The sequence below is a fragment of the Myodes glareolus genome, chromosome X (assembly GCF_982192425.1).
Source record: "Myodes glareolus chromosome X, mMyoGla1.1, whole genome shotgun sequence".
In the NCBI taxonomy this organism is placed as follows: domain Eukaryota; kingdom Metazoa; phylum Chordata; class Mammalia; order Rodentia; family Cricetidae; genus Myodes; species Myodes glareolus.
Genome location: NC_142053.1, coordinates 45,400,811 through 45,426,352, shown reverse-complemented (window position 1 = coordinate 45,426,352; position 25,542 = coordinate 45,400,811). Strand labels below are relative to the sequence as shown.

At 41.9% G+C, this 25,542-nt stretch overlaps 1 protein-coding gene and 1 pseudogene across 10 annotated transcripts in view; one reads left to right on the top strand and one right to left on the bottom strand.

Annotated features, from left to right (window-relative positions):
* Window positions 1–25,542, top strand: part of Tmem164 (transmembrane protein 164) — a 210,899-nt gene that overhangs the window by 93,203 nt on the left and 92,154 nt on the right. The gene's annotated exons all lie outside the window — the stretch shown is intronic.
* Window positions 2,543–3,440, bottom strand: LOC146889214 (POU domain, class 5, transcription factor 1-like; annotated as a pseudogene).

Below are 25,542 nucleotides of genomic sequence, written 5' to 3'. Positions count from 1 at the left end.
ACAGGTTGCATCAGAGGTACAGTTGCTCTCAATTCTATGTCCCACATAATATAATTTTCCTGAATTGGCCTGCTAAATTGTAGAATCTGAACTCATGCCTTGGGACTCCATGGGAGAGCATGTACTTCTGGTGTACAAGACCCTGGATTCTTTCCCCAGTACCAAACAAACAACCACAGTAAAATACCTCTCCCTTGGTCCTCAGAACAGAGGGCATAATGTATCACAGAACGGCATGGATAACCCACATTAACAGAATAAACTTGTACTTGCTGACTTTGTACCCCATTGCTCTTCACCTCCTGTGGCCCAGGGATGTGAAGCAGAAGTTGCTGTCTGCCTGTGGTAGGAACAGCTAAGGCTTAGGAAAGTGCCCACTGCTTTCTTGTGCCATCTCCCTCCTCACCTGAGTCTATCTCCCAGGAGACGGAGAGGCCAGGTGACCCTAGAGCTGCTGTCTTACTATTCCTCAGCTTTCTCAGCTACCAGGCCCAGTACAGGGGGTGAAGATACCTCAGAAAATCATTCCCTGGATTAATGGAGCCAGTGATTCTGAGTTTGAAGGTGCCCCCCCGCCGAGCTCTTGCTAAACAGCTTGGGCCACTTGCCTTTCTGTTCCCAGTGAAAACCTTGTAGAATCCTGAGTGCCAGACAGAAGTTCAGACTACCATTGAGAAAGGTGGAGAATGGAAGTTCCAAGGGGCTTGGTCACACACCTGAGGGCATCTAGGATGCTGGTGGCGAGGTGTTCATTGAGACAGTCTTGTTAACTGCAATTGGGTGTCTCACCAGGTCTCCGGATGTTGTCCTCAGCTTGTTATCAGTAGCTACGGGTGCAGCAACCTCAGCTGCCCCTTCCTGAGGGCCTATTTAGTGCCAGGTGCTGCTGTAACTGTTTTGCACGAGTGGATTTAGTTAGTCTTTTCAGCTTCCGAGGCTGTGTTCAGTTATCATCTTCAAGGCCAACATGCCATCAGGATTGGCTTCTTTAGGCCTCTTTCTTGGGCTTGAAGGTGGCAGCCATCATATGCTTGGCTCATGATTTCTTGTGGCTAATTATTCATGGAGACATCTATCATGTTGGATCAGTACACATTCTAATAGCCTACTTTTACCTTAATCTCTTCTTTAAATTCTTGTCTCCAAATATACTCACATTCTGATATACGGGGTTAGGATTTTGACATATAAATAGGGGGTTGCAGAGGACCTTCAATACACCGATAACCTTGTTTCTTCTCTGCCCCCTTGATGTTTTTTCCTATCCCTGACTTCTTTCCTCCATCCCTTTTCCCCTCTCCTCCTTTCTCCTTTTCTCTCTTTGCCCTCCCCCCATCTCTTTTCTTTTCTTTCCCTTGTCATGGCATGGATCAGCTACTACAGTACACAGTGCTTTCTCAATAAATGTCAAGGTAGAATTGTGTATTACTTTGTCACTGAAATTTCTTAAGACATGAGTCTAGTCACCCTAGTAAATCTTTACCCTCCCCCATTCTAAAATAAAGCTGACCAAAGCTCACATCTCCTGCATTTGTCTGTGAAATTGGTATTGACCTGACTCTTTCATGTAGTCAGGGCTTCTCTTGAGCAACTTTGGCCTTTAGGCAGCCAATTTTGCAGTGGTCAAGTTCAGATAGTCTTCAAATGAGACACAGGGAGGCTCGCTCTTCTAGCTGAAGCCTGATGATGATCCAATTAAGCAACTTTGACTTCTCTTTTGCCTTTCCTTCTTGGCCCTTTGTCTTTTAGCAATGATGAGGAAGCAAGAAAAAGGACTAATTAGTGGTGTGCCCATCCTACAACATGCGGACACTTGCATGCCCGAAAACAGGGTGAGAGGGAAGTGGAGGAGGTCACCACGGTCTGCTGAAGGATTTGAGGTCATCAGTGACTTTCTGTGGAACTTTTCTGCCCTGCAGCTGATTGCCAGCAGGGTCTGCAGATCTAGAAAATGCCCCACCTTCAATCCTATGGGTTTCTCCATCTTTAAAGCTAACACCCTAGAGGACGGACCTCTATTTCAATGGACCAAGTTCCAAGTAAATAAGTGCCCCTTATAGCTAGGATCTAGCTTGAGATGAAGCATCTTCAAGGCAGTTTGCAGCGTTGTGTCCTTTTGCTTCTTGAAGGCGAGCAGAGGAAGTTCATCATGAACCACTGGTTAGATTAGTCAGGTGCTCAGAGCTTGTATGATTTGATCTTATCTTCTAGTAGGGAGATGCCCTCCCTTCCTTCCTCCCTCCCTTCCTCCCTCTCTGTCTCCCTCCGTCTCTCTCCCTCTCTTCTTGCTATCCCATGCTTCTTTATTTAAGAACAAAATGATGAATGATTAACTCATAATCAATGGTATTACTGAACTTCCTGTTCCCTTTAACTACCCCCCAACAGTTCCTGTCCCCCCTGCCCTTTTGTGCTTCCAATCCCTTCTCAGTAACTGAAGAATTTATTAATCCCCAAACTGTGGTGGCAAAGGCTCCAGGTTCTCTTTATCTACCTCTTCTGTTTCCCTCAGCTTCCTGCATTCATGGGCAGGGCTAATGGTTCAGTTTGAATGTATTGGAGAGCCTAGGGCAGTGAAAGGAATAGAGGAAAATGCTTCATCCTTGAGAAAAGGGATCTGAGAGTAGAGCCTGGTGAAGTGGGTGCCCCCATGCCTGGAGCACCAAAACTGGGCCCTGAGGACAGAAGAAAAGATTGAGGCCTCCCTGGGAAAGGAGACCTGAAGCCTCATACTCTACTCATTGGAAATAGTCAATGCTTGACTGCTCGCCTGGCAATTACAGAAGCACAGACAGACTATAGCCTTCTCTAGTCTAAGCTGCTTGGCAATGCCACTGATCACTGATCCTCTGCAGGGTGGGTTTGGGGAATACAGGAACATGTTCTCCAGGTTCCTTTTTATGTGGTCCTCGATGCTCCAAGTTTCTCTGATGGGCCTACATCAGGGTCTCCACTTTGTACATCTCCTGAAGGTTCTCATTGGTGTTGACTTCCTCCCCCACATCTCTCCAGCAGCCCCATAGCTTACACGTGTTCTTGAAACTAGCTGCAGGGACTCAAAATGGCAGATGGTCATCTGGCTGAGCTTTTCCAAAGAGAATGCCCAGGTGAGCCCCACATCAGCCTGGGTATACCGTAAGGTCATCCTCTTCCACTTTAGCAGCTTGACAAGCTGTTCTGGTTCTTTCTGCAGGACTTTCATGTTCTTGGACTTCTTGGTACTTAACTTTACTCTCTCCTTCTCTACCTTCATGGCACTGGGGTGGACAGATAGTATAGGACTCAGGGAAGCTCCTTTCAAGTTGCCTGCCTACCTCAGGCTGCAAGGTCTTCAGGCTAACTTGGGGCATTAGGCCCACTCCAACCTGAGACCCACAGTGTGCCATCCCTCTGCAGAATTCATACACTGGGGGACATGGAGACATGGGGGAGATCCCCATATTGCCAAGCTTGGCCAAACCCCTGGTCTGATTTGGGGCTCAATCAGACAACCTTGAAAGCTTCCAGGTCTGAGGGTCCACCTACCCTGACTCCCATCCCTGTTGCGGGTGAGAGGGCCAGTTCTGAAGCCAGGCATCTGACCATGGAGAAGGTGGGCACCCCCAATCCAGGGGTGTGATGGAAGGAGGGTTCACTTATGGACTGCCGTGGCAGGGAGATTTCTGAGGTTAAGTGACTTGCTGAAGGAGGAGGCATGCCTAGAACCCCGGCCGAATGGCCACATCTATTCTGTGACCAAGATTTATAGTTGAGTGAGTATGCTAGCTGCTGAGATGAGGTGTAAGCAATGCTTTCTAGCTTCTTTTAGCATTAAGAATTGGATCATAGGCCTTGCTGAGTAGCTGGAAGAAATTGTAGAGCCTCTTCCCAGACAAATGCACAAATATTCTTCTTTGTGTGTATAGTACTAGGGGTCAAACCCAGAGGTATGAATATGCTAGGCAAGTCCTCTACCATTGAGCCCTAGGCCCCAAGCATATAATTTGGTATACAGTATCAGGAGGGACATGGACCATCACCTCCCTTCCTTTACTTCTTTCCTACCCATTTATGTATCCAAAATTATGTTCCCCTGCCCATATAGATCATAGTTTGGGAAACAGATGTGTTGTGTACTTTGTGTATTTCTTGTTATCATCATGAGCCTTTTGTCTTTACAGTGATGCTGGTTTCCACATCTGTACCTGTGTCTTTGCAAAGAATATCATGTAAGCCTGGCGTGGTGGTTTGAAAGAAAATGGTTCCCAAAGGGAGTGGCACTATTAGGACATGTGGCCTTGTGGAGTTGGTGTGGTCTTGTTGGAGGAAATGTGTCCTGGTGGAGGCAGGCTTTGAGGTCTCATATATGCTCAAGATACCATCCCGTGTTGGAGATCAGTTCCTGTTGCCTGCAAGATGTAGGACTCTCAACTACTGCTTCAGCACCATGTCTGACTGTGTGCCACCATGTCCCACCTTGATGATAATAGATTGAACCTCTGAACTGTAAGGGAAGCCACACTATCTAAATATGTTCCTATAAGAGTTGCCATGGTCATGGAATCTCTTCACAGCAATAGAAACCCTAACTAAGACACCTAGCTAAATTACCTTCTGGTAAGATCAAGCAACCCAAAAGTGGCATCCATGGAGGATGGCCACGGAAGTTGGCTAGAGATGTGATTACCAGCTACCTCCAAAGCTGGTAATCTGGCCCTGAAAAGAGGCAGGGGGCCCACGTGGCATCCTTCGCCCTCTGCCTGTTCCTTTTGTCTGCTAACTCCCATGACACTTCCTTCTCTGTGTGAGGTGTTCTGAGCCACAGAGAGCAGGCATAGAAAACAAGCTTAAGACAATGTATCGACCCTTTGCCAGATGGAAGAAGCTAGCATGGCCTGTGCCTGTATTTGCAGGCTTCTGTCTTCTACTAGGATTGTAAGGAGAGTGATAATGATCCTTTTCATCCGACTCCTTTCTTCTCCAAGGCCCGAAGCTCTAGTATATGATTATCTCATTATCCAAATTGCCCAGTATTGTGTATCTGTCTTTGTGGAGCTATTAGATTCATTCCCTCTCCCACCCCTCCCCCTTTTCCCAGTCCTCCCCTTTCCAGTGTTTCTTTGAAGTTCTCCCCACTCTCAGCCTCAACAGAACTTCAGAAACATTGTCGCAGTGTTCTGGGGATGCAGCTTTGCTGCTGGCACACCTTGTCCCCATGTGTGTTGCTGGGACAGCTTTGCTGTCAGCAATGCAAATAGGCTTGAGAATCTCACTCTCTGCTAATTGGCACATTGAAACGTGCTAATTGACCTGGAAGAGTTATTTGTGTGACTGACAAAATGGAGCTGCTTTTAAAAGTTATACTTTGGATTTTCGATTTGAGCTGAGGACAGACTATCTTTTTGGTTTCTTGAGGATACTTAAAGCATCAAAAGCTTGATTTCAAAAGAGGCCTTAAATTGCTGAAGCATTGACTGAGGCAAAATTGTTCCTTCGCTTTCTACAAAGGAGGATGTGTATTCAATCAGATAAATGCAGTGTGTCGGAGCCGTGGGGTCTGTTGAAAAGGATTTGAGGCTCCCACGTTTAACTAAATTCTACCCTCATATTTGGGTTATAAGTATAGTAATGATTACTAAAAAAAAAACTAGTCAGAAGAAAATAAAAAGGGGAGATTATTTTATGCTACCAACCTTCAGTGTTATCACTCGAGGAATAAGTTGTACTGAGGGCTTATGTGTCTGTCTTTTCATACTTCGCTCTTGTTCATACCTGCAGATAAAGATTTTCATAGTTCTTAGACTGCTGGATTATTTGAGATTAAGTTTCTTGCACAGTTGAGATTTTATTGTAAACATTATTCCAATGTATTTTTCCTATGATCTAAAACTAGACAGTCAATAATCTCATTAGGCACACACACACAGTTCTTTCCCATGCTTGATGATTGGGCTAGATCATACATTGTAAGTATTCTCTGTGAGGGTGGACAGTGTTTCTTGCTTTCTACCTAGGCCTTGCGGGCCTCATGCTCAGAACTTTATAGATACCACAGAGAAGAATAATTGAATATTCAGGGCCTAGAAATGCAGGTCTGTATGATGCTGAGACTGGAGGGCTACAAGTTCAAGGCCAGTTGGGCTTTATTTTGAGTCTGAGGCTACTCTGAGCAATTTAGTGAAACTTATGTCAAAATAAAAATTAAAAAGGGGGCTAATTCAGTGCTGGAATGCTTGGTTAACATGTGGGAGGTCCTAGATTTTACCCCAATACAAAAAGAAGACTTGAGATTGGGAGGTAACATGTTGGTAGGAGCATAGTGGGGATGGATGGGGAAATTGTGGGTAGATATGATCTTAAGCATGTCTGAAAATCTCAAATAGTCAAGAAAAAAATTTAAAAAAGATTAAAAGACACACCATCAAATCTTCCATAATATTGAGAGAATGTCCTGAGGTTCCTTTCCTGTGTTTTGGAATCTTGGGTTTGAAGAAAGAAAGACGGTAGAGATCTTTTCTAGGTGAGTTACTTTTTTCAGCCACTTAAAATCCTTTTTATTTTTGTGATTATAACAAAAGACAAAGTTATTACTGAAAATGCATGCAAGATAGTAAAGCAGAAAGGTCATTACCAATGCGTAGGTGGTTCCTCCCCCCATAGATTACAAACGAGATGCAAAAGGCTCTTGTGTGTGTGTGTGTGTGTGTGTGTGTGTGTGTGTGTGTATGTGTGTGTACTATATATGTGGCTGTATTAGAGATTAAGCTTTATTCATACTGGGCAAGCGCAGACATCATTCATCGTAGGCAATGAACCTTTAAGCTCCATCCCAGGCTTGTTTTCTTTGTTAGTTTGTTTTTCTACATTTTATTTTATAATGCCATTTCACTTAGTAGTCGAGGTAGGTTTGAATTTTGAACCCTTCTGAGTAGTTAGGATTATAGGCTGGACCACCTTGTTTGAATATATGATTTTTGGATAAAATTAATATATGTACAGTGCAGAAAAAGGAAAATACAGAAAAATACTCAAACCAAAATTATGGGCCAATAATGATGGCCAATGTTGTTCATTTCGTGTTCTAGAAGGACCTTTTTCCCCCTCTGTCGACATCACAAGTGCCTTGTGTGGAGCCAGGCTGCCTGTGGCTTTCTAGTCAGTTCCTGTGGGTACAGCCACATGACCTTGTGTAAGATAGTGGGTGTCCTTGCGGCCCTCATTAGCTTATCTGTAAGTTTTGCTGTGTCTGTGCGGCAGGAGGCTTGTAGTTAGCTGGGCCTGCCCCACAGGAAGCTGTGGAGAAGCACCCCATGGGAAGGGGCTAATACTACTGCTAATATTATCTCAATAATTCTGAGGAGGCCTCCTGTGGTGTGCTGTTTTTAACGTTATTCTGCAGCATTTTGGCCTCAGCTCAGGGTCCTGAAGGGGGCTTTGTTTCTGAATTAGCCTTGCTGAGTGAGATTAAAATTCCCTGGCAGGGATCCTTGTTTGAGCTGATGAACACTACTTGTATTTTTTGAATTCTGTTTAGGGGCAGTTTGTTTGAATGGGAAACCGGCCAGCCCTCACCCTTTCCTTCCCTTTGGACAGGTAAATTAGGCCCACTCCTGCTCCCACCCCCTATCTCTCTTCTTTACTGCCTTCCTCTCTCTTCTCCTTTCTCTAAAACAAAATAGACGGACCTATTGGGTAGATCAGAAGGTCCAAGCCAGAGGCTGAGAAGCTGCTCAGGGACTGGCATGGTTGGAGTCACATGTCAGCCTATTTGCCTTCTGAGCTCCTGGTGGCATGCCTTGGCTCTATAGGACACAGTTCTCCCGATTATCTTTTTGTTCACCCCGAACCACTGTTCTAAATGTTGACCTTTAAAGGGTGGTGCAGGGTCTTATGTGTTCTTGCTTGGTCTCAAACTCACTATGTAACTACAGATGACCTTGAACTCCAGATCTCCTGGCACATTTCTCAAGTGTGGGGATAATGCCCATATACTGCCATACCCAGGTAAGAGATGCTTCTTCGTGTGGCAAAGGTCTTATTTACCAAGTTACTTCTTTCTTCCCAGTCTGTAGATTGTTGGTTGTCAACCCTGACTGCACAATTCAGATTCCCAAGGCTCCTTTCAAAATGTACCAGTGGAGAAGTCAGGATGTGGCTCAGTAGGATGAGTACTTGCCTCGCATGCATGAAGTCCTGGTTTTGCTCTCCAGCACTTCACTAAAAGGAAAACAAAAACAAACAAACAAAAAACAAGCAACAACAAAATGTGACACAAGCCCTTAATCCTGGTGCTAAGGATCAGAAGTTCGTAGTCCTCCTGAGCTGCATCAGAGTCAGCTTAGGATGCATGAGAGGAAACAAAACAGCACACCACTGAACACAAAGGACCGCTGGCCATTCCACTGAGCAGCCAGGGCAACTGGGCTGCTCTAGTCCCAGTTTGTCTCCAGCTGGACCTGAGGTCTTTGGAACAGTTCGGTTCACCTCATCTAGCATTAGATAGCCAAGTAGGATTGGTGGCATTCATTCTCTGTATAGCCTAGCTATGGCATAGAGCAAAAAATACTAAAGAAACGAGGGTAGATAAGAGCTTTGGAAAGCCAAAAGTACTACGGAAAGGACTCCTTGGCCTTCTGCCATTATTCAGTAATATTCTTGGAGCAGGGAATTAATTGAGGTTCACCTTACATAAAACAATTGCATCCTTTTTTTTTTTATTTTTCGAGACAGGGCTTCTCTGTGTAGCCCTGGCTGTCCTGGAACTAGCTCTGTAGACCAGGCTGGTCTCAAACTCACAGAGATCCACCTTCCTCTGCTTACTGAGTGCTGGGATTAAAGGTGTGCACCACCATGGCCAGGCTAGGTGTTTTGTCATTGATCATGCTTTCAAGGTTCATTCATACTACAGCATGGATTAATACATCATATTTGTGAGCAAATAATATTTGTGTGATGTTTTATTTAGCTAATCAGGCATTAATGTTGTTTCTTTTTTGGGCGGGTATGACTGATGTGCTGTGCACACTTGTTTAATAATAGATGTCCATTTAGGTGTGTACCTTGAAGGTAGATTGTTTCATCATAACGTAACTCTGTCTAGGACTCGGAGGAACCTGCCAGACTATTTTGTACCAGTTCATAGCCTCACCAACAATGAATCACTTTAAAATTCTTCACATGCTTGCGCTCTTCTGTCTGTTTCATTAGAGCCTCAAATGTGGGATATCATTGTGGTTTTGATTCCTCTGGTAAACTAAATGACATTGAATGCATTTCCATGCACTTGCTAGTCATTTTTATATCTTTTGGGGTTTTTTTTCAAATTTCTTTTCACTTTTCATTGAGTTGATTTTTATTATTCAGTTTTAAGAATTCTCTAAATATTAGACCCATAGTCGGACATATGATTAGAAAAAATTTTCTCTTTGTCTATTGGCTGTTTTTTTCATATTTTTTGTTTGTTTTGTTTCTAATTTTTGAGAAAAGATCTTATTTATCTCAGGCTAGCCTTGAATTTGCCATGTAGACATGGATGACATTGAACGAATCCTCCTGCCTTCATCTTCATTTCCCAAGTGCTAGGATTACAGGTGTTCACTGTCACATCTGGTATCTTTGCATTTTCTTGATTATGTCCTTTTAACTAAACATTTTTTAATTTCAAGAAACTCTAATTGCCTTTGATTTGGCTGTCCTGTGAAATAAATATACATTTAATTTTTTTAAAAAAAATTCTAATATATATCCTTTCAATTTGGTTGCTTTTAATTTTTGGTATAACATGAAATGTATTATTGGCTAAGATAATGAAGAGAGGACACGTAAGAGACTTATAAGGTCAGCTCTTACTTTGGATTTATGATCATGTTTGAGCGAATTTTTGAATATGATGTGGGTCAGCAGTCTAAAGTCATTTTTTAATATATGAACATCCAGTTGTCTTTGTGCCATTTGCTGAAATGACTGCTTTCACACTGCCATCTATGTCAGAAGTCAGCCAAAAATAAATATCAGGTTTATTTTGGAATCTTCAATTCTATCCTGTTTATCTTTGTCTTGCCTGATATAAATGCACTGTACTGTGTCACTCACTGTCGCATGAGAGGAGGCTTGATGTTGTTTTGTTTTTAGATAGAATCTCTCTGTGTAACCCAAGCTGGCCCAGAATTTTGGTTCCTTTACCCTCCCAAGTACTTGGATTATAGACTCACACCACCATGCCTGATGATGGAAAGTTTGAAAGCTGAGACATAAATGGTTTTCAGGAAGGTTTTAGTTTTTCTGAGACCCTTGGTTTACCATAAAATTTTTGTGAAGCAGCCAATAGAGAATTTGATAGAGAGTGTATTGATTTTAGATTCATTTTAGAAGCTTGTGCATCATATTAAGTCTCCTAATCCATAAACACAAGGTATCTAAGCATTCAATTCTTCAACTTTCAGTGATACCTGGTATAAATGAGATGTATAGGGTATATATATAGGATATATGTTTCATTTGTTAAATTTGTTCCTTTGTATTTTATTCTTTTGTTTGTTTTCTTGAGACAGGGTTTTTCTATATAGTTCTTGCTGTCCTAGAATTTACTATGTAGACCAGGTTGACCTCGAACTCACAGAGATCCATCTGCCTCTGCTTCTCATGTGCTGGGATTAAAGACATACGCTACCATCACCCAGCTCCTAAGTGGAATTCTGACCTTTTAGATTGTTTACTGCTACTCTGTAGAAATACACCTCAATCTTCATGCTGGTTTTGTATCTCCTCACCTTTTAAGACTAATTTGTTGTCTCTAATAACTTATATGTGGGCTTCTGAGGATTTTCTATGACAAATCTTGTCACCTGTGAATGGAAATACTTCTATTTCTTCCTTTACAATCAGGAAACATTTTCTTATTTTCCTTGCTCAGTGGTTGTAGCTGGATCCTTCTAGAACAGTGTTAAACCTAAGTAGCAGAAGCAGACACCTTTATATGCATTCCTAACCTTAAAGGGAAGCCATGCTGTCTTTCATCTCATTAAGTAACTTACGTGCAGTGTTTGTAGATGTCCTTAACACACAGAGAGATTCCTTCCTTAACAAACGTTGTTAGTGAACTGCGCATAATGTTGCTTAATATGGGGAAAGTTAGTCATTTCTGAATTTGAAATAAGTGGAAAAGTATCAGTTCTTTAAAAGGGATTAATTATGATGATTCGGAGATCCAAGCAAGCTGTGTTCAGATTAAAATATGGAATTCTGTGTGAGGGCAGTGGTGTACACCTGTATTCTCAGTACTTTGGAGACAGAGGCCAGAGAACTATGAGGTTGAGGCTATCCTGGGATACATACCAAGATCTTGTTTTAAAACCTGAGGGTATAAGCATATGTAAATGACTATTCCAAGCAGATAGCTTCTGTGAAATACTGTAGTACTATATTGTAATGAGGCACATAACGTGAAATAAAATGCCACTTCATAACTGGCATATAGTTGATCTCAACAAATGACTGTGATATGACTATCATGCTTAGAAGGGATGTATGAGTCAGCTTAGGCTTCCATAACAAAATACAGTCGACAGAATGGTCAAGCAAAGAAAAATTCTAGTTCTGGAAATGTGGAGATGTGCTTTTTTGAGTGACAACATGCTAAAAGTTTCTCTGGCTTGCTGGCGATGATTTCTCACAGTGGAAGAAAGAAGTCAGTTCAGTATAAACTAATCTTTAAGGCTCTTTCAAGGACACCAACCCTGTGTTGATGTTTGTGTGTAACTGGAGATTTCCTTCCTGCCTGCCAGTTCCCGAATAACAATTCTAAGACTTAATAGTAATTACAAACTGTTTGACCTGTTAGCTCAGGCTTATTATTAACTAGCACTTACAACTTAAATTTACCCATTACTATTAGTCTATATTTTACCACGAGTCACCTGGCTTGTTATGTCACATCTTGCTTCTCCTGCAGCTGCTGGCATCTCCCTCGACTCTGCCTTATTTCTCCCTGTATTCAGTTTAACTTTCCTGCCTACCTATATTCTGCCCTGCCATTGGTCAAAGCAACTTCTTTATTAACCAATGGTAATAAAACATTTTCACAACATACAGAGGGGCATCCCACATCATTTGTGTTAGGTTTCTGTCACAGGGATGATGGACCCAAGACAATCATCTTATAAAAAATAAGTATTTATTGTGGCTCGAGAGTTCAGAAATTTGAGTGCTCATGATTATCTGACTTTTGCTTCCAGGCCTCTGGCAAGCCAGAGCATTATGACTGGTGGTGTTAGAGCTTCCTCACAGCTTGGCAGCTAGGAATGGGGGAGAGAGAAGAGAAAAGAAAAGAGAGGAGGATAAAGAATCATAGGAGGAGGAGGGAAAAAAGGGAAGAGATCTCGATATTTTCTTCAAGTACAGGCCTCTAATGACCTAACTTGCTTCCTTTAGCAGTGATTCTCAACCTTCCTAGTGTTACAACCTTTTAATACATATTGTGGTGACCTTCTTTCATTGCTGCTTCATAGCTGTAATTTTGCTAGTGTTATGGATCATAATGTAAATATCTGTGTTTTCTGGTGGTCTCTGGAGATCTCTATGGAAGGGTCTTTCGATCCCCCACAGGGTTGCAATCCACAGGATAAGAACCACTGCTTTAGGCCCATCTTCTACAGATTACCACCTCTCAATACAGTCAGAGTCTGGTAACTAAGTCTTCATGGAATTTTGGGAGATATTTATGTCAGTACTCCCAGACAGTGCTCTTCCCATGCTCCATGTGTGAGCCCTCGGTGGGATGCTTTGTCTCAGACATCTGGGACCTAGAGTCAAATGACTTGAGACCTGAATACAAATCAAGACTTTGGAAAGTTGAAGAGGCCAGAAGTCCATTCTAAGTCCTAGTGCTTTAAGGCCAATGGAAAGACTGTGGTGAGATGTGTAAGATACAAGGAACTGACCCAGGAAGAAAGTTTGGGGCAGAGAAATGTGCAAAGCCAGGAAAACTATACAGAATGCTATACAATTTTGACCATGGACATGTGCATGTAGCATTGTCTCTTTGTAGGTTTTTATTAATTAGTATTTTAATTGTATGAATTTATGAGATACAGTGTAATTTGGTATGTGAATTACTGGTGTTTAATGATCAAATCAGTGTAAAGACATTTACATCTCAAATATTTAAAAAGGTATGATGGTGCATGCCTTTAATTCTAGCACTGGGGAGACAGAGGCAGGAGAATCTCTGTGAGTTTGAGACCAGCCTAGTCTACAGAGTGTGTTTCAGGACTGCCAGGGCTACATAGAAAGACCCTGCCTCAATTTTTTTCAGTTGTCACATAATCATATATATGTAACATGAGGGGGCCGACTTGTCGGGGTTTCCGTCCTGCCCAGTACCCCCCAGCCGGCAAACCCCAAAGAAAATCACATACGGGACTCCATAAGGTTATAAACTGATTGGTCCATTAGGTCAGGCTTCTTGTTAACTCTTATAACATATATTACCCCATTATCCTTATCTATGTTAGCCACATGGGCTCGGTACCTTTCTCGGTGTGACAGCTTACATGTTGCCTCTTCGGTGGTCTGTACAGGAATGGCTGAGAGAGAGCTTCTGCTTCCAGAATACTCCCAGTCTCTTTTCTCCACCCCTACTTTCTGTCTGGCTTTCCCACCTATACTGCCTGCCTGGCCAATCAGCGTTTTATTAAAATATGATTGACAGAATACACACAATTCTCCCGCACCATTTCCCTCTTTTTTTTTTAAACAAAGGAAAATACCCATAATCCATTTGTTGGGAATGTGGGCGTAGTATTTCAGGCTACTTCCTGCTGGTTGGGGGCGCTGATAGTCTTAAGGGGACCTAAAGAAAATTTAGAGTTATAATCAAGTCATGACAGGAGTATCCTGTGAGTCTCGATCATCTCAAGCAGTAGTCTTGAATCTGTTCTGGATGTAGAACTCAGACATCTGGGCCATCTGTTCCTATCGGAGATTTTTCAGGTGGCCTCCCTTGGTCAAAGGTGATTATTCTTAACTCTGAATAAATCCAGAGTCTCTCGTTTTCTGTGGAAACAAAAGCAAAATCTCTTCTCCAAAGTAACATACCTTTTGACTTCAGTTTTGAAGCAAAGGTATTTTCAAAATTCCTATCTTGGGTTAGTTCAGCAGCATTTATAAACAAAAGTCTTTTAGCAGTTGTTGCTCCTTCCTCAGCAATCAAACAATTTAAAGAGAGCATAAAAGCATACAGTATGAAGATTCTCTGTGCATTTTTCATCTTTATGTGGCTTTATTTTAACCTCTATTTCTTTTATTTTTACTTTTACTTTTTGAGACAGGATCTTTGTATATCTTTGTCCTGGAATAACACTGTAGACCAGGCTGTCTTTGAACTCAGAGATCCTCCTGTCTCTGCCTCCCCAGTGCTGGGATTAAAGGTGTATGCTACCACACCTTGAACTCACAGAGATCTGTCTCTGCCTCCCAGGCATTGGGATTAAAGGCGTGTACTACCACACCTTGAGGTCACAGAGGTCAATCTACCTCTACCCCTTGAAGTCACAGAGGTCAATATGCCTCTGCCTCCCAGGCATTGGGATTAAAGGTGTGTACCACCACACCCAACTACTCTCTTTTTTTCCTTTTAACTTTAAGAACTTTAACTTTTAGCCTGCATATACACACTGTAAACCATTTAGAGGTTTTTTTCCTCTTTGAATCTCTCTTTACTGTATATTTTTCTTTTTCTGACCACATGAGCCATTAATTTACTAAGCAATATGGAGAGCCGTGGCTTTGACAGCTAGATCCAGCTCATTCCTTAGCATTTCAGCCTCAAGGCTGAGGTACCAGCCAGAGCTGTGTTCACTGCCACAACTCTATGGCGTTTTAAAGTCCTTGCCAGCAAGCAAGCTGTAGCATTCTGCTCACAGACCACACTCAGTCGGACTGCCTGCCTGAAAGAGTCAGAGTTTGCTCTGGCAGGACAGCCCAGAAAGCCGGCATTTTAAAACAGCACAGCTTTTTTCCTGCTACGACTGAAAACCGAAAAGCATGTGTTCAGCTTTTCACCAACAGCATTTAAGTGTTTCGTGGCAGGACCTCTTAATGAGCTGCAAGGTTTTGCAGTTAAGGCTGAGTCAGGAAGCCTCCCTTAGATGAGAGCGCTTGCTTGCTCTAGCAAACAGAGCAGACCTGAGAAATTGCTACTACCAAGAAAACATACTTTACTCTATTCTTTCCCAAACTTTCTCAGGCTTTCTGTGGATTCATTTATCCACGTCTGGGCGCCATATGTAGTGAGGGGCTGCTTGTTGGGGTTTCCATCCCTCCAAGTACCCCAACAGCTGGCAAGCAACAAAGAAAATCACACACAAGACTCCATAAGGTTATAAACTGATTGGCTCATTAGGTCAGGCTACTTATTAGCTCTTATAACTTATATTAACCCATTATTCTCATCTATGTTAGCACATGGCTCCATACCTTTCTCAGCTGGGCACGTTACATGCTGCCTCTTCGGTGATCTGCGCAGGAGTGGCTGAGAGAGAGCTTCTGCTTCCAGAATACTCCCAGTCTCTTTTCTCCACCCCTACTTCCTGTCTGGCTTTCCCACCTATACTGCCTGCCTGGCCAATCAGCGTTTTATTAAAATATGATTGACAGAATACACACAATTCTCCCGCACCATATATATTTATGAGGTACACTGATATTTTAATACACATATAATATGTAATGATCCAGTTGGATATTTAATATTTCCTTATCACACCTTTGTTTGAAGATTTATATTATAGAAAATTGAAAGATGTATCCTTGTTCATCTGTCTCGTGGTTTCAGCAGTTGTCAACTCATGGCGTATGCTTTGTTTAACTGGTGTACTTCACTCTCCCTCAAGTCTACCTTCATCCAACATAAATAGCTATTCCTGAATATTTGGAAAAAGAATTCATGTAATTTTAAATGAAAGTATTTTATTGACCGTCTCTAAAGTGTAAGGATGCACACATTACAATACCATGATCATAGTTAGAATAACAATTTCTTAATATCACATGTCTTTTCAGCAGAACACATGCTTTCAATGTAGACAGGCTGCTGTTCTGGGATGTGTTCTGTTGCACGAATAACTTTCTGATAGTTAGTTTCATATTGTAAGATGATAAAAATCTTAGCATTGTTCAGTAAGACAAAGAATATAAGGTACATATTTCAAGTTTCACACATTGTAGTAAATGTTCAATAAAGCTCACCTAATGTTATTAGTAATATAAGACATATTAACTGTCATTAAGGTGCCTTTGGGAAGTATTTTGGCTTAAGATTAGTAGTCATACTTAGAGCAGAGCAAATGGATTCTTTTTGAAAACAATAATAATTTTTAGAAAGTGGTCCCCACTAAACTACCAAAGAGCACTGGTATACATTGGCAGTAGATCTACAAATAACAGCATCCTTACCATCTGCTGTCTGTGACTCTCTCCCCACTCCCCCAGGGTTTCTGTTCACCATGGTACTAGGATGTAGATACTGAAAACTTCTTCCATTCCCTGGAGGAGACAAGAGCATATAGGCATGGGAGTTTCCAATGTGGGGAGCTATTTGGGGTAGGAAAGGACACTGCATTTGAAGGGGTGTGGGTCTCCAAGTGAAGATCTTTGTTCCCTCTATGGCCATGAACATGAAGCGCCCCCATTGAGCCACCCTGCTTTCTGGCATGGGGTCTGGACACGAAGCAGATTCACTTTGCTGTATTGTCCTTGGAAATCCCCCTTGCACTGAGATGGCCTGCTCTAGGCATCAGCTGAGAGCTTTTTAATAAAAATGAAGCCCAAAGGAGAAATGATAAGGTATCTGATTTTAACCCAAAGTGAGAGAACAGCAGATGTTTCATTCTGTCTAAGGGTCTGAGGGAGAAAAAGCAATTAGCAGCTGCTACTGATTTAGCAACAGACACCTGCTAAATGAAAATCTGTAAACCCGGCCAGGCTTGGCACCAGAAGCATGTATACTGCTTCTCAAGCATTTCTGGGAATTGTAAATTATGCTGGCTTAAAATGGCAAGCAGGGGGCTCAGAGAAGCTCAATATGTACATCTGGACCAGGAGATTAGTTTTCTAAGATGGCAGCAACTTAGATACAGCCTCTTTGATTGTTGGCCACAGAACAAGAGGAGTAGATGTATGAGGTGCCTGATTACTCTGCGTTTGACCTGGCTATAGGACAGCTTCTGGGCTGGGAATTCACCAAGCAGTATGCCTATTCCTTCTACCATAGGAAATGTCTCAGAATCAAAGGAAAACACAACTCTGGGTATTCTTAGCTCTACTGTCATTATTGGCTCTACACATGATCTAAATGCCTATTTAACTGTTGCTTTCTTTGATTTGGTTGGGAAGGAAGCTTCTCCATGACCTGTCACCTTCCAGGAGTCTTTTCCAAGGGCATATTGACTACTGATCTCTCCATCTGTTTTCCTGAGACCTACAGTAAAAACAAACCTCAGAAATATAGAACTCCATGAAGAAGTCTTTAGGGATTTGCAATATGTCAGGTGTGTGTATGCATGTTGGGGTAGAGGAGACAAGCTTCCACATGGAGCAGTAGTCAAGGCCTAAGTGACTTAAAAGGTCACCTTGTCAGGGCATCTACTTAGAATTGAAACAATTGGGTGACTCCCATTTGTACCTCATGGCACATTCGCTGTATGCACCTGCCACATCATAGTCTTTGAGCTAGGCTAGAAGCCACCTATAGCTGGGTGAAAGAGATGAGTCCTGTGTTGTTTCCAGGCTTAAGGCCAGATCCTTACAGAACACGCCAACCATGGATTCACTGAAGCTGTGTTCCCAGTCTACCCTTGACTCACACCTTTGTGGCCGCTGCCATTCAGAAAACTCACTGATGATAGAATTTGTCTCAGTGTTAGAGCTGCAAATCCCTAGTGATTGGATAAGTCCTCTGTTAACCAGAGGGAAGATGTCTTGTTCCAACATCATATGTTCTAAGAGGTCCTAGGTGATAGTCTTTCCCATGATATGCTAGTCTTTTGTTGTCATGATAAATGACTGAGAGAAGCAGTTCAAAGGGAGGAAGGCTTTAGTTGCGCTCATGGCTGAATCATTGCTCTCTGAACTTGTGTCAACATGGGGCACCGTGGCAGAGAGGCATGGTAGATCAGAACTGGTTATGAAGACCAGGAGGCAAAAGAGGGGAGGGAGGAAAGAAGGAAAGGAGGCTGGTTACAGAGTGTATCTTTCCAGGCAGTATTCCCAGTGATCACTTCTTCTAACTAGTCCTCATGTCCAGCATTTCCTTACATGTTATGAATTCATAGTAGATAAATCCATTAATTATGCCTGAGCCCTCTGAATCTGGCCACTTTTCAGTGATTTGAATCCACCTGCTGGGAACCAAACTTTCAACTCATGAGCTTTTCGGACCCACTTTATATCCAAACCATAATATATGAGCTCTATGAATGAAGGCAGGCAGGACTTGTGTATTCCAGCACACACAAAAGAGCATAAGATTACAGTGGCCACACCATGCCCAGAAGACAGCATTCTCTATCATACCTTCCCTTCTTCCAGTTCTTATACCTTTCCTGCCCTTTCTTCTGCTCTTTAGGCATTGAAGGAGGATGAGCTAGCTAGCTAGATGCGACATTTAGGGCTGAGCTTTCTTTGTTTAGTTGGGGGTTTGTCTGTGTGTGTATCATATGTATATGTGCTGCATGCATGTGAGAGTGTGGGTATGCATTTCAGTTCATACCTATGTGGAGGCCAGACATCTTTCTCTCTATCTCTCTACCTCATTCTCTTGAGACAGGCTCTCCCACTGAACTAGAACTTTGACTTTTCAGCTAAGTTGGCTATGGAGCTCCTGGGGTCAACCTGCTTGTTGTATGCGGCCATGCCAGTTTTTTTTTTTATGTTGATACCTGGGATCTGAACTCATCCTCATGCTTCACAGTGAGTTCTCTTACCCACTGGGTCATCTCCTCAGCACAGGGCTAACCTTCCAGACATCGCTTGTCATTTCGACCACTATTGCCCACTGTTTGTTTGTATAAACAGCTCTCTGTCTCTGTCTCTCTCTGTCTCTCTCTCTCTCTCTCTCTCCACACACGCACACATGCATGCACACACACACAGTTATATATAAGGCAATAGCAGTACCTTCTCCACTAAAGCATGTGACCTACCCAGCCATCATTGAGAGGGGAGGAGCTCATAGAGCACCACCTCGCCATAAGGATTTATACACACTTAATAGTTTCTGAGATAGGGAGAGTCATTCTTATCAGTGGTGTAGCCAATGACAAGTTACACATGCTCCTGTAAATAACCTCTCCCCCATGCTCCTGTATGTGATAAAACTCATTTGGTCACATCAAAAAGGCATGAAAATCGAAATGGGATGAATGGGGAAGAGGGAAGGAATCAGTGTGAGGGGGAGGGGAGTAAGAAAGTCTTGGAGTGAATATGATCAGAACACCTTCTGTATGTGATGAAATTGTCCCGATGAAGCCCATTATATGTGACTAAAATATACTAATAAAATAGAGGCTAGACTGATGGATTGATCTATGGGTAAGAATGTTTGCTGCTCACATAAAGCTGTTCATAACCACCTATAACTTCAGCTCCAGGGATTTGGATGTCTTCTTTTGGCCTCCAAGGGCACCCATACTTGTGTTTAAACACCTTTCCAACATACACATAAAAATAAAGACTAATTTTGTTTCCTTTTGATTTTTTTGAGACAGGGTTTCTCTATAACAGCCCTGGCTGTCCTGGAACTCACCCAGTAGACCAGGCTGGCCTCAAACTCCCAGAGATCCACCTGCTTCTCCCTCCTGAGTGCTGGGATTAAAGACATGTGCCACCACCACCCAGCTTAGGAATAAATCTTTAAAACTTAGCTGAAAGAGGCTGCTTGACAGCACACATGTGACTGATGTGTGTTGCATGGACTATTACATTTTACTTTAGGTTATGAACTGCATGTTGGGATTTTTTTTCCCTTTTGTTTCTTTATAGCCATGTTCTTTTTTTCTCTGATTTCACAGCCATATAGTCTTTAAGCAAACTGATTTATTTGTGGTGTCTGTACATGCATATCCATGTACACATGCTGGTGCGCACGTGGAGGTCAGAAGACAGTCTGTGGCAGTTAGTGCTCTCTTACCACGTGGGACTGAGGATTAAACTGAGGTCATCAGGCTTGGTGGCAAGTGCCTTTATACCTTTACCTGGTGGCAAGTGCCTTTATACCTTTACCTGCTGAACCATCTTACCAGTCCCTTATAACACTTTCTTAGGAATTGCTTTATTGAGATAAAATTCTCACAGCAAAATCTATCCACTTAATCTATACAGTTTATGGCCTTTTAGTATATTCACATTTGTACAGCCAAACCACAATCAATCTTAGAACATTTGGATCAGCCCCAAAGAAATCTGTGTCCATTAGCTAGTGTTTCCATGGTGCTCTAGAGTCTCTCCCAAGTATAAGCAACAACTAATCTTTTTTCTTTCTCTCTAGGTCTGCCTGTTCTGTGCACTGTGCACCAATGCAATCATGTAATCTTTGCCCCTTTGTTCTGTCTTCCCTTTCACTCAGCAGGCAGTTCTCAAGGTTCCTCCTTTATTACCTACTAATAACATTTGATTATGTGGATGTGCCATTCAAGTGTATGAATACACCGTGCTTTTTTATTCACCAATTGGTGGGCACCTTAATGACTTTTACTTTAGGCTATTGTAAAAAATGCAGCTATGGATTTTGAGGCCAGTCTGACCTACAAGAGTGAGGTCCAGGATAGGCTCCAAAGCTACAGAGAAACCCTGTCTTGAAAAATAAAAAAAATGCAGCTATGGTTATGTGCAACCTTTTTGAGATAGATTTTTTTGTCTTTCCCAGATATTTCCCTAGCAGTATATATTGTATTAGGTAGGAATGTAATCTTACTTATTTATATATAGATCCTATAATATTTAGTTAGCATCCCTCAACTTAGATGCTTGCTTTGACAAATAGTTTTTATTTTGTATCGTTTTAGCTTTTCTTTCCTTTTGTTTTTAGCTTTTTTTTAAAAAAGCATAGTATTGCTTTATATAATCAGTGTTCATTGTATACATATTTATCCCCCTTTTGACTCATTGATGTGATTTAGATATGATTTGGAGAGCTACCTTTCGTGAACCAAGGCTTCATGTACTGAAAGATAATCCTTGTTGTGATCTATTGGGATAGTGGAAATTGTGTGCAGCAGTTAGTTGTTGGGGTAGACCCCTCGGAAAATGATGGGTAACTTAGAGTATAGTGCCCATGGTTGAACTATGATGGCTTTATAAGAGCAAACACCACCTACCTCCCCCCTCTACCCTAGTCTCTTGCCAGGCAAATCTCTGCCTTATGACTCTGCCAGCAAGAAGGTCAGCATTAGATAAGGTACCTAAGTCTTACACCCCAGAACTATTAGCAAAATGAACATTCTTTTCTTTATCAAGTAGCTCACCATGGGTGATTTCATTAGTCATGAAAAACTAACATAGCTGGCGTTTCTTATTACATCTCAGACTTTTTTTTTCTGGAATTTCTTTATGCTTTCACACACACACACACACACACACACACACACACACACACTCACTCACTCACACACACACACACATATTCCTCTTTCATTCTTGGAGGTTTTTTCATTGCTTCACATTTTCTAGGTTCATATTTCCCATGTAAAATGAAGTTATATTTTCTCTATATTGTGTCTTTTATACTCTGTGCTTTGAAAAGTCAATGATCAGTGTTAAAGTTTTGGTTAAAAAAATCTTTTCTTTTCGGTCACTTTTAAGAAATTCTTTGTATTGGATGTTCTGCAGTTTCACTATGGGATGTTTTGATGTTAACTTTTCTTTATTCTGTTAGACTTTCTCTTTTCTGTTTCCCCTTCCTCCCTTTCTCCTTTTCTCCTTTCTTCCCCCAGTCCCATGAAACTGGGGATGCGGCACTCAACTATACTCCTGGCTCCTCTGAACTGTTCAAGTCTGTTTGCACATGTCTTTTAGAAGGTTTCTGAACAGTCCAGGCTGTAATATCTACTGAAGCTGCCTTTCTATCTATCTTCTGGAACAATATTTGAAAGAACATTATTCATCCCTGTCTTCCCAGTCCTTAGTCTTTCTTTCATAGTTTTCACCTTTTTGTCTTGATATACTGCATTTGGGATAATGCCTTCAGTCCTGTAGTCCAGTTCCTATCTCTTTAGTTGTACCCAATTAGTAGTTCTCCTACTGAGTTTTTGTGTCAATTCCTGTATATTTAATTGTTAAAACATTGAACGGTGTAGTCTATCATGTGAGATCTTGAAATGATCCTGGGCTTGACTCCTTATGTCTTTACCTAGCACTGTTGTTTTACTCTAAGTTTCTTCTTTTCCTTATGATCTTTATTTGGGGGGATATTTGGAGTGTCAAGTTTCTCTAGAGAGAACTTGTTTCATATGAAACTCTGATTCTATGGTCTTTGGATTGCCCAAGTAGTGTATGTTCAGATGGTGAGGTCCCTGTGGTTTGAAGGTGATAGTGGAAAAGCCTCCTTCACTCCTCCTGTCCTAACTCAGCATTAAATTATGAGACTGGGCCTCCCCTCCCACTGTAAGTGAAGAGACTGTTTGTGTTTCTCACGTTCCTCTAAACTAAAGTGTAGTTTTTTTTGTTGGGGGGGTGTCTCACCTCTCTTAGACTCTGCAAAATATTTGCCCATTCCCTGTGTCTCATTAGCCTATATAAAACTCAGCTCACATTTAGTTGGCTAAACTGGAAAATGATGATGTAATGGATCCCACTTATTTCACTGGGGTCCTGTTTTTACTTGGTGAAAATAGCCAGAAAAGTCCTTTTGTTTCAGATTTTTCTTTTGGGTGGCACTGTGGGTCTCATGCATGCTAGACAAGTGCTCTGCAATTAGGCCGTACCTTCGTCTACCAATTGTTCCAAGTGTCCTTAAAAAACAACTCAATCTATTTCATGCAGGGCTTTTTCAAAACTAACTCTTTTAAAACTAACTGTTTTAAAACAGGCTCTTTAAAAACTCACGTTTGATTGATCAGAAATGTGTGTTGATCTGCTTTTCCATCTCTTTTCAATCTTTTTTATAGCCATGTCCTTTTCCTCAGCAGCAGTTAGGAGGACAAGTTTGTCTATAGGTTGTCCTTGTTCAGAAATAGCTTTCCATCAGTTGACAAATACCTACATTGTGTCCAGTATTGCCACTTTCTGTGAGATATCAGAAAGTCCCCTTGACCTATTATGCCGCTAATTCAACACTATTATCAGTGGCCTTGAGTCCTTGAAACTAAACTAAACTAAACTAAATTTCTACATTCTAGAAATCAGCCTCTAGCGTGAGGGGAGTATAAGGCTTTAACGTTCATGAAGGCAAGACATCATCCTTTGTATTTTACTGATGGTGGTGTCATAAAGTAGATACTCAATATGTATTTGCTAAATGAATATGTTGGGGTGTGTGAGGCATGATCAACTCCCATATAAGTAGATTATTCCCTGCCTTAGTTCGCATGGGTGGGGGGAGGGAAAGAATAAACAGTGGATGTCAAACTGTCATGTACTTTGTAAATCAAGTTTAAATGTATTCCTCTGGCCCGGAAGTGGTGTCGCACGCCCTTAATCCCAGCACATGAGAGGCAGAGGCAGTCACATCTCTGTGAGTCCAAGGCCAGCCTGGTCTACAGAGCGAGTTCCAGGATAGCCAGGACTGTTATATAGAGAAACTTTGTCTCAGAAAAACCAAAAAAAAAGTATTCCTCTGTACCCCAAAAGGTAGTATAGGTTAATGGATAAGAATATCAAATCCCATAGTCAATTTGTCTAGTTTACCTGCTTCTTTTTGTTTGTTTGTTTGTTTTTTTAGACAGGGTTTCTCTGTAGCTTTGGAACCTGTCCTAGAACTAGCTCTGTAGACCAGGCTGGCCTCGAACTCACAGAGATCTTCCTGCCTTTGCCTCCCGAGTTACCTACTGTTTCTATGAGTAACCGTGGGACAGTTACCCAATTAATGTCTCCATTCAATTTTCTTGTATATAAAAAGGAAAATTTTAAAGCTATCTGAGGGACTCATCATAAGAATTAGTATGTGGAAGGTTCTTCAGCCTCCCTGCAGAGTAATTCTGTACAACAGCAGTTATTAATTATCATTCCTGTAATTCTGACTTTTGTCGTTGTTTTGAGTGCTCGTCACATTACTATTTTAATGAATACATTTCCTTGGCAGCTGCCTTCCATTCCTTTGTGAACATGCTCTAGTTTCTACACTTCCCATTCAGAGATTAAGAGATTTTATTTTTCAGAGTGTACATTGAACACTTCTACACCCAAATATCCTTAGGGAGCTTTATGAAACTACAAATTTCTGGGTTCTATCCAAAGAAGATTATTTTGGTGACAATCTGATAGAGATAAAAATTGTATACACTATGTTGCTTGAGACAGGATCTACTGGGAGTATAAATTTAACAACTGTCAGTGTTGATGGAAAATATGGGAACAGCTTTGAAACCGGGGAGGAGACAGAATAGGAGAAAGAACTCCAAGAGAAGTAGAAAGAGAAGTGAACAGAGTCTAATCATGCCAGGATATAGTCAAGTACCTTTTACCTCTGGTGGCCTGAAGGGAGGTGTGTGACATTTATTTGCCTTTAATTGATGGAGAAAGCGGTGGACTTGGCTCAAGCTTATAGCGGGGCTTATAGGGTGAGTTAAGGGAGATGTTGAAGGTAGCAAGACGGGGAGGCCTGCCTCCCATTTTCAGGCCTGCCTATAAAAAGTTCTCCCATCCCCAGAAATGTGTCCCCCGGAGAGTTGAAGATTAACTAGATTCCCTACTTGGTAGCGGTGGGATAGAGAGCAGGCTGAGTGCCCTTGAGCTGTTACAGCAAGACTGAGAGCCTTTGATTTAGTGCTAGTAGACTGACCTTATCTCTAGCCACTTGATGCTGAAGTCCTTTGAAGTCAGTAAATAGGGAAGGTGGGGGAGGGTACCACAGATTGCCTGGGCTAATGAGGAAGTGGGAATTAACTTTATGTGGATGAAATGGTCAGGGTAGAATCTGCAATCTGAGGTAGGACAGAATGATGTTCAGGCTGGTGAGTGATTAGAAAGGCCCTCTTTGAGCCCCTTGCCATTCTACCAAGCGTGAGGTCCAGCCTTGGGCAGGTCACTCTGGATGTGTCATTTGGCCTCTACAGAAACAGTCTGATTGACCTTTGCCTTGTCCTCGGTATCCCTGGAGACTTTTTAAACTGTCTCTGTGTTTAGCTTTTCCTTTGGGTTCTGCAGAGAAAAACAAGTACTGACTTTCTCTTCTTGAGTGAGAAATCAATGTGTTCATGGCTAGACTTCCAAGATCTGACGGACCTTCTTGTGAACTCTGAAAGTGGCCTTGTAGATTGCAACACAGTATGCAAAAGTTTGAAAAAGTGGGAAACCAGGAGTTGTGTGGTGACATTTCATTTGTTTTTTAATAAATAAAGCTTGCCTGAAGAT